Raw genomic sequence first — 9062 nt, 5'->3', positions numbered from 1 at the left:
GATAGATAAAAATGTTGGAGAGAGCGTGCGGTGGAGAGCACGAGCGGATGGAGGAGGCACCGAGGCACAGATGGAATTCTCAGCAGGATACAGCTTTATTTCACACAGGACACGTTTCTACAAATGCATTTGTCAAATTCTTTTAAATATTCATCAGCGGTAGTTTAGTCTGCACCTCTGAGTCTTTGTCTTTTGAGAGTGATAGATAAAAATGTTGGAGAGAGCGTGCGGTGGAGAGCACGAGCGGATGGAGGAGGCACCGAGGCACAGATGGAATTCTCAGCAGGATACAGCTTTATTTCACACAGGACACGTTTCTCTCGGGGAAGGGAAAGATGTCAGGGAAAGATGTCAGGGAAGGGCAGGGAAGGGAAAGATGTCAGGGAAAGGCAGGGAAGAGAAAGATGTCAGGGAATAGAAGGGAAAGATGTCAGGGAAGGGAAGGGAAAGATGTCAGCCCACAGGTGGTGAGCTGGGACTTATATATGGGGGCTTTAGGGTGTAGAAGGGGGGAATGTTTGGGGGAGAAATCAGGGAGGGGGAAGCAGGAAAAGCAGGTAGGATTAGGGTCTGGAAGTGTTTACTTTTTCCCTCTTAAGATAAGAGAAAAGCTGTTGTGATAAACAACTTCTAAAATCTCTGGTTAACAGGTAGAATCTGCTTATCTTATCTTTGAAGATCAGAGGAAAGGCAGGCTGCTTCTCAGCAGAGTTTGTTTCCCTTGACTTCAAAGGTCAAGGTGAGGTCCCTGTTGGGGAGGGGGGAAACTGCTGCTGTTTGGAACCCTAACAGAGAGTAGGTATAATTTTGGAAAACAATCAAGTTGGACAAATACATTATTAATCTGGCAGTGTCTGTAGCTGTGGTGGTTTGAATGAGAATGTTCCCCATAGGCTCCAAGTATTTGAACATTTTTCTCTCTAGTTGGTGGCACTATTTGGGAGGTTTTAGGAGCTGTGGCCTTGCTGGTGCTGGGCATGGGCTTTGAGAGTTCTTAAACTTTACCAGATTTGTCAGTCTCTCTCTGCTTCCTGTTCCTGCCTTGAGATATGACTGCTTGGCTTTCTGCTCTGGTCACCTCCTGACCCCATGCTTCCCCTGCCATTATAGACTCTTATCCCTCTGGAACTGTAAGTCAAACTCTTCCTTCTATAAGCTGCTTTGGTCATAGTGTTTTATTATAGCAACAGGAAAGTAACTAACACAATAGTACATTATATGAAATGCAAATGATAAGTGGGCTGACGTCCTGTGGTTGAAAACTGGCTCTGCTGAGGATGCACAGGTGATGAAGTATGCACAGAAAGTCATGTGTTTAGATTTTTGCTTTCAGAGTTCTTCATGTACCACTCTGAGTCCCAGCTCCCAGCTCTGAACTTAAGAGCTTAGTTATAGATCTTGAGCTGGTTCACTCTCAAAATGCCCTGCCACTCCTTTGGCTTGTTCTTTGAATTTTGTAGCAATACTGCAGTGTAAGAGATCAGCAAATGCTTTTACCAGAAAAGGCTTGAGAACTTTGTTGACTTTGGGATGGGGAGGGTGTAGGGAGGCCAGAAAGCCAAGGCTGAGAGCAGCCATTTGAACTTATTTTCTGGGAAAATAATTACTAAATCAGTTCCTTCATTTGCTGGCTATAGCGACATGAAAACACATCCCAAGCCTTTCTGAGGCCAAGAGGTCTATTCCTTTTGCTCGTAGAAAGTACTCAGGGACTCAACTGTGATGACTTCATGAATTCAGGGCTGAGAAAATGTTCTGGGTTTTAGGACTGGCTAAATTATCACAAAAATTATTCTAAAGTACAAAAGACAGGCATATAGCATTCTATGTAGCATTCTGTTGCTACATAGAATGAACTTGTACAGAAACAAGTACAGGAAGAACTTGAAGGGGCATTCAGGAGTATATAAAATGAAAAGAATGGAGCTAATAAGAAATTAAAGTGGCAAAATACAGAGAAAAGACTAAGATGTGGACTAAAATCTTGAACTAATACCTGAGAGAGTGGTAATGTTAAGGAAAGCATAAAAAGCACATTCTTTTGTTAATTTCTTTCTGTTTGATGATTGTCCTGATGTTCACTGTTGTAACAGGGACAGATAGAAAGGCATGAAAACTAGCAAAAAATTACTACCATGCCAGAAAGTGATAGGACACAGAGTTGAAGTAAAAACCTACTCAAAGGAGTGGATTTGCTTGGGAAGGACCATTGAACAGATTCTAATAGAGAAATAGTCTCTTGAGTGGTATTTGAGCAGGTAGAAAAATATCTTACAAGAAGGATTGCCAGAGTTAAGAAAGCAACAAAACTCAACCACAAAGGGAAAAAAGCACTTAGCTAAATTTGAATTTCAGATAAAAAGTATATATAGTATTTTTAATATGTCTCAATGGACATACAAAGTAAATACAGAGACGTGTGTGCTAAATCCAGTGACCATACCTACTATTATCTGTGTGGTACAGGGAATGTGAATTAGCCTTGTTAATGTCTCAAGTTTTTCATGTGTAAAATAGGATAATAATAATAATACCTCTCTCATTAGCAATATATTAATAAAACATTTATCAGGTACTAAAAGCACAGTAAACACTCATGGAGGGGATAGAAGAACTGGATTCAGTTCCTAATTTTTTTTGTGCATTAAAAATTCTATATCAAAGTTCCATTGGAAAATCATTTTTTTCTAGCAGATTTGTTCATAACTGATAAAACTTGGAAGCCACCTTTTTATAAGTGAATGTGTAAATAGACTGCCATATGTCTATACAATGAATATTGTTCAAGGAGAAGAGAGGCTGTCAAACCACGAGACAATGTGGAGAAAACTTCCATATCACTAAGTAAAATAAGCAGTTCTGAAAAGGCTCCATACTGTGCAATTCTAACTATATATTCTTGACAAATTATAACACCATTAAAAAGATCAGTGGCTGCCAGAGATGCAGGGTAGGGGTATATGTATCTAGTGGAAGGGGCAGGGGGGGATGAATTGGCAGGACACAAAGGAATACAAACTCTGAAATGTCAGAGAAGGTGATTTCACCATTCATTTGGATTTTCATCATTTGGGAAACTGGAATTTCTGTTCCTCTGAAGAACAGATCCTGTGCCAATGGGTAGCATAGCATAGCCTTTCGGCACAAAATGGGACCACTGATGGCATCACCTGAGCTTGTGAGATACAAAGTCGCCACACTTGCATTTTAGCTGCACTTTAAGGTAAATTTAAGAAGTATTAGTCAGGAATATGGGTGATGAAGTGAAATGGACTTGACTTTTAGTCCTGCTTGTCATATTCCTTGTAATTGTGGCACTGTAAGTCACCTAACATCACCAGGTCTCAGGTTTCCCATTGCAACACAACAGAAATGAAAAATATCTATCTCAAAAGGTATGAATTATGGTTAGACTTGTGCTCTTAGCATGGCACTTGGAAACAAAAAGTCAGCAGTACAAATTGTTCTTTTTAAAAATTATTTTTATTTTATGTGTACGAGTGTATTGCCTGCATGTATGTGAGTGTACCCGTGTCGGGCAATGCCGCGGAGGTCAGAAGAGGGCTTCAGATTCCCCTGGAACTGGAGTTAAGGACAGTTCATAGCCGCCACGTGAGTGCTAGGAACCGAACCTGGGTCCTCTGCAAGAGCAGCCAGTGCTCTTAACCACTGAGCCATCTCTCTAGCCCCGAATTGTTATTTCTAACCATGTCAGGGATAGTAAAAGCCTAGGTAGAATGTAAAAGTCCTGTTATAGTGTTTTGCCTTCCAAAGTATTTTTTCTAAAAGAAAGAGAGAGAAAAAAAAAGAAAGGAAGGAAGGAGGGAGAGAGGAAGGGAAGGAAAGAAGGAAGGAAAGGAAAGGGAAGGGAGGAGAGAGAATAAAGCAAGAAAGGCTTTATTTCAAAAGAGGTAGCTATGCTGAAGACACTCCTTAAACAGGATTGTTCCTTTCTATTTGTGGAAGTAATTGGCATTCTTCTCTCTGAGCTCTCATAAAAACCAAGTGATTCAGTCTGCTATAGATTGACACCACATAAATTAACTCTCATTTAGTCCAAATAGTGGTTGCTACTTCATTTGACAGGAAGAAATAGAAGGGTCCTCTTGTAGTTCCCTTGGCAGCCGAAGTGCCTCTGTGCCTCAGCATCGGGACTTGATTCCAGACACAGGTCTCTTTTGGGTCCTTTTATTTATAGACTTCTAATGCTAAAATAGTTCTTTAAGGTGAAAAGTTGAGGGAGTAGAATTGAACCTTATTTGAACCAGAATTGATAAGAAATGAGTCTTCGAAGGACACTGTCATTTTACCTTAGCATCATCTGTTTTGAGCAAACAGCAAATGGATACTTTAAGATTTCCATAACACCAGAAGCCAAAGACTGCATGTTTGTTTTCACAATGCCATTGTAAGAAGTCTTTCCTGTGTATTTGAATGTGAACAATGATCCAATTGGCTATGCCAGAAAATTGTTAGGATGATTTTCTTACTGAATATTGATCCTTCTGTCTCAAAACCTTTTATTCCCTTGGTGTATGCAGAATCGTTTCTAGATTGAGCTTAAATGTAACCTCCTGGACACTTCCCCCATTACCTTAGGCACCATGCATGCATTTGCTCTTTCAGTGTTTGGTGCTTACTTCTGTCCTATACCTTGTATCTATTTGTTGTATTGGTTATCGATATATCTGCCCAGTGCCCTCCTCTTCCTTGGAATTGTGACCACATCACTCATCTCTATATTCCTAGCACACAGTCTTAATAAGTGGTTGTTGGCTAATCTGACAAGTGAATCACTGGCAAAATTATTCCTCGGTTGTTGGGTTGTTAGGCCTGCCCTAACTGAGTATCACAAACTTGGTGACTCAACAGAAATTAATTTTCTTGTAGTTTTGGAGCAATATGTCTGAAATTAAGGTGTCGCCAGGCCACGTTCCTTCCAAAGCCTCCAGGGACAGACCTATTCTTGCTTCTTTCAGCTTCAGATAGAACTAAAGGTTCTTTGGCCTATGGGAGAAAAATTCCGATGTCTGTCTCAGTCCTCATATGGTCCACTTGACTTAATATCCCTGACAAATTTTCTCTTTCATACTAGTCACATTTGACTAATGACTTCATTGTCATTCATGACATCTGCAGTGATTCTACTTCCAGTAAGGTCATGTTCTGACATACTAGAGTTAGGACTTGAGCATATCTTTCTAGGGGCCACAATGTTACCCACAAGAGTAAAGAATGCAGGAGAAGCCCCATAGTGGGTGTTGTCTCTATCTTTATACAGAAGAATATTGATTTATAATTAAACCACAGGCAGCTTTAATGAATAGCAGTCAGAAGTGAACCATTAAAGAGAAGAGGTGAAAGTATTAGAACAGGAAATACATCAATCTTTCAGATGGTATAAAGGTACCTCTCACCTGGAATGCTCTTTCTAATACTTAAGTGAATGAAAACTAATTAAACAGAAATCTTTATACCTGTCAGTGGAATGAACTATCATTTATTCTTTATAGAGATTTGACCCAGATATTTGATTATAAATATCCACCATTATTTCATGTTAAGCAAACTTTCATTAATATATTACCAAAGGACTGGCAGCTCACCTTCTAAAACCTTTAGTCAATAATAAGAGAAAAGCAGGTTAATGAGTCAGTGAAGATAGCAAGGAGATAAACTGAAAGGGATGATGAGATGTTGAAGGTCTAAGATGTGAGCAGCACGTGTGTTGGCTTCAGTGCAAATGACATGCCCTAGCCCTCTTTCACATTTGTCATTGGCAGCCTGGCCTTGGGTAGGAGCAATGGCAAGTCTTGTAGACCCCAGCAGCACACCCACTGGTCCAATCAAGGTAGACAGCAGAGGACGCAACAGTAGATACCAGTGGGGAACAAAGAGACATTGCCATCATAGGCCTAATACCCTCTGCAGGTTCCAGAGCATTTGGGAGGAATTAGATGAAACAGGCCTTCTGGAATTTTGTCACAGCACTGTAAGGCTAAGGCAGACATTTAAGAAATAGTGGACTGGTTGAATGAATACCAACTTTTCATTTTGAGGAGAAAAGGGAAAGATTGTTTTTTTTCTTGACACAATGCTACTTAAACAGAATATGCAGAGAGAGGAGGGAAGTCTGCGGATTTCACACTATAACCAGCATGGCTTCTTTATTTTTCTAGACCTTTACACCAAAGAAAACTTTCTAGGGTGCTGCCTCACTTAGCTGAATGTGAAGAAATGTCCTCTGGGAACAGGACTCAGAAGGAGGCTTTGTGTTTCTTTTATCAAACAATAGTTTTCCTTAAGACCCCACCTTTGTGCTGGCATCTCTGCAGCGTTCTTTTTGATAAGTAAATTCTGGTTCTTTGGGTACTTTGGCCTTTGGGTCTTTGTTTTCTTAGAACCTAAACACATGTGTGTTTTGAACTCTGGTAGAGTGTAGTTGTGCCTTTGGGCAAACACTGAGAATGTCATTAGTAGCTGGGACATAGTTGATTTTGAGGTGGGTTTTGTTTTTACTTTGTATAGGATATTTCATAATGAATTTGCTTGCTTTTGAAAAGTGTAAGTAAAGAAAACGTCTTATAAATGTTTCAAGTCCTCCTAATACTCTCTTGCAAATAAATATCTAAATCAGTATTGATTTCTTGAATTCTACAAGAAATAGTTACTGCATAATTTAGCATGTTGTTATAATAACTGGTGATCTAGAGCAGGTAAAACCTGTAATCATTGAAGTATGCCATTCAGCATAATGCATGTGTTCTGCTAAAAAGTTAGGGACTGGAGAGACTGCTCAGCAGTTAAGAGCACTGGCTGCTCTTGCAGAAGACCCAGGTTCAGTTCCCAGCACACATGGCAGATCAGTAACTCCAGTTCTAGGAGATCCAATGTCCTCTTTTGATCTCTGCAGGCATTGCACACATGAGTGCATTTATATCCATGCAGGCAAAACATTCTTTCACATAAAATATAAATAAATGAATGAATAAACTTTTTGTTCCTCTGCAAATAAGATGACATGATGGGGAAATTAAATTAAATGGTGATCTTATTCCCTAAGGGCAAAATAATTCCATTCAATAAATTAATTTTACATAAAAAGAAGTAGTGACCTTAATGGTGACCATATTTTTTCTTATTTTACCCAACTGGCTTTCTGTTCGTGATCCTAGAAGGGAAACAAGTAGCAAAGGCAGACAAGAAGCTAGAGAGAGGCAATAAAGTAAAAGACAGTACAAGGTGGAGAGAGAAATGCACAGAGAAGGTGATGGAGTAGGAGAGGACAAAAGGCTCCCAAGAAAATCAGGGATGCCCAGTGACCCATCGGAGATGGAGAACAGCAGAGTATAAACAGGAATCGCCTTGAGAATGGTGAGATTAGGAAGATGGGTTAAGGCCTTCAGTCTAAGAAGCATGTTAGAGAGAGCGAGTATGAGAACAGAAAATAAACCTTGTTTAGAGAAGGGGAAGGGAACATGTAACATGGTTTTGAGAGGGTGGGGGTTAGGAAAGGCAGTGGGGTCTGGGGTAGCTGAGTGTGGAGGATGGGATGTAAGAGAAGGCTGTAGGGATGTGTGACCCAAATGTGTGTATAGGTGAGAGGCAGAAAGTTGTGTGAGGGACTACACTTGGGGCTCTGGCTGAGCAGCTGCATTTGTGAACCTGGAGTACAGGCTGTGTGCCTCACACTAAGCCTATCCTAAGGTGGAGGTTCTTTACAGGCCACAAAGCACCATGTAGTATTGCTTGGTGAACAGCTTTTCCTCTAATCACATTCCTACACATGGGCTACTCACATTTGTTTCCTTCTTTACCTCCCATATTTGAAAACAGCTCTCTTCTACCTTACTCATTCGATAAAGCGTGGAACCTGTGCTGATTTTCTCAAGTAGTTCTTTTTGCTTAGTTTTTAATTACATTTGTGTGTGTATGTGTGTGTGTGTGTGTGTGTGTGTGTGTGTGTGTGCGCGCGCGCGCCAAAGTATGCTTGTGGAGGTCAAGGACAACCCGTGGGAGTCAGCTCTCTCCTGCTACCATGTGGGTCCTGAGGAATCAAACTAAGGTCACCAGGCTTGGTGGAAAGCCCCATAAGCCATTCTGAGGGAGTTTTTTGATTATCTTGATAAAGCCATTATGCCATGTATTAGGTACTTTCCTCATTGCTGTGATCAAATACCCAGCAAGAAGCAATGTGAAGAAGGAAGGCGTTATTGTGACTTTCATTTCAGGGAAGGCGTGGCAGGAGAAAGTTGGGGCAGCTGGTTACACTGTGTCTATAGTCAGAAAGCTAAAACCAGAGTCCTACTGCCCACCTCACTTCCTTGTTTGAATTCAGCTCAGGACCCCAGTCTATGGAATGGTGCTGCACATATTTAGGCTGGGTAGGTGAGTCTTCCCCCTTCAATTAACCCAATCTAGAGTCTCATTCACAATATGCCCAAAGGTTTGTCTCTTAGATAATTCTAAATACTGTCAAGCTAGTAATCAGTATTAATCATCACAAATTCTTTGTCTCGAGCTTCTCTACAAGTTACTGTCAGATTGCTTTCCTCCTAACACCCAGGCCTTGTTGTCTCCATTAACTAGAATGTTCATGGGTAAGCTTGCATGCCTCTTCATTCCCAAAAAACTCCATGCAGCACTCACCCATAGCTAGCTTTCAGGCTTCCCTGGCAGGATGTGAGGTTTGAAATTTCTTTGCCTTTCTTGGGCTGAGCTCTCTTGTTGGCATATTAGAGTGTTTGTGAGATTGTGAATTATGGGGAGCAGCCTGGGACAAAGGCCTTGATAAAGATGGCGCCGACATCCGGCTATGACAGTAGTAAACAACCAAACTGAGCATGCTCTGGATTTCCCCTCATCCTCGGGCCGAGGGCGCTCAGATCAGGTGATCCAATAATCAGTTGCCACGTACTAGGCGAGGACAATTTTCTATATAAGCAATCATGGGCCTCGGGTTGGGGTCGGCTCTCTGGTTTCGCCTGAGGACTTTGCACTGCCTGTCGAGATGCAATAAAGCCTTACTGCAGAAGAATCCTGATCGTGTTCTCGTCTCTTCT

The sequence above is a fragment of the Nannospalax galili genome, unplaced genomic scaffold, assembly GCF_000622305.1.
Source record: "Nannospalax galili isolate Female #2095 unplaced genomic scaffold, S.galili_v1.0 scaffold187, whole genome shotgun sequence".
Lineage (NCBI taxonomy): Eukaryota > Metazoa > Chordata > Mammalia > Rodentia > Spalacidae > Nannospalax > Nannospalax galili.
The sequence above is the reverse complement of the archived record's forward strand: the minus strand, read 5'-3'. Positions refer to the sequence as shown.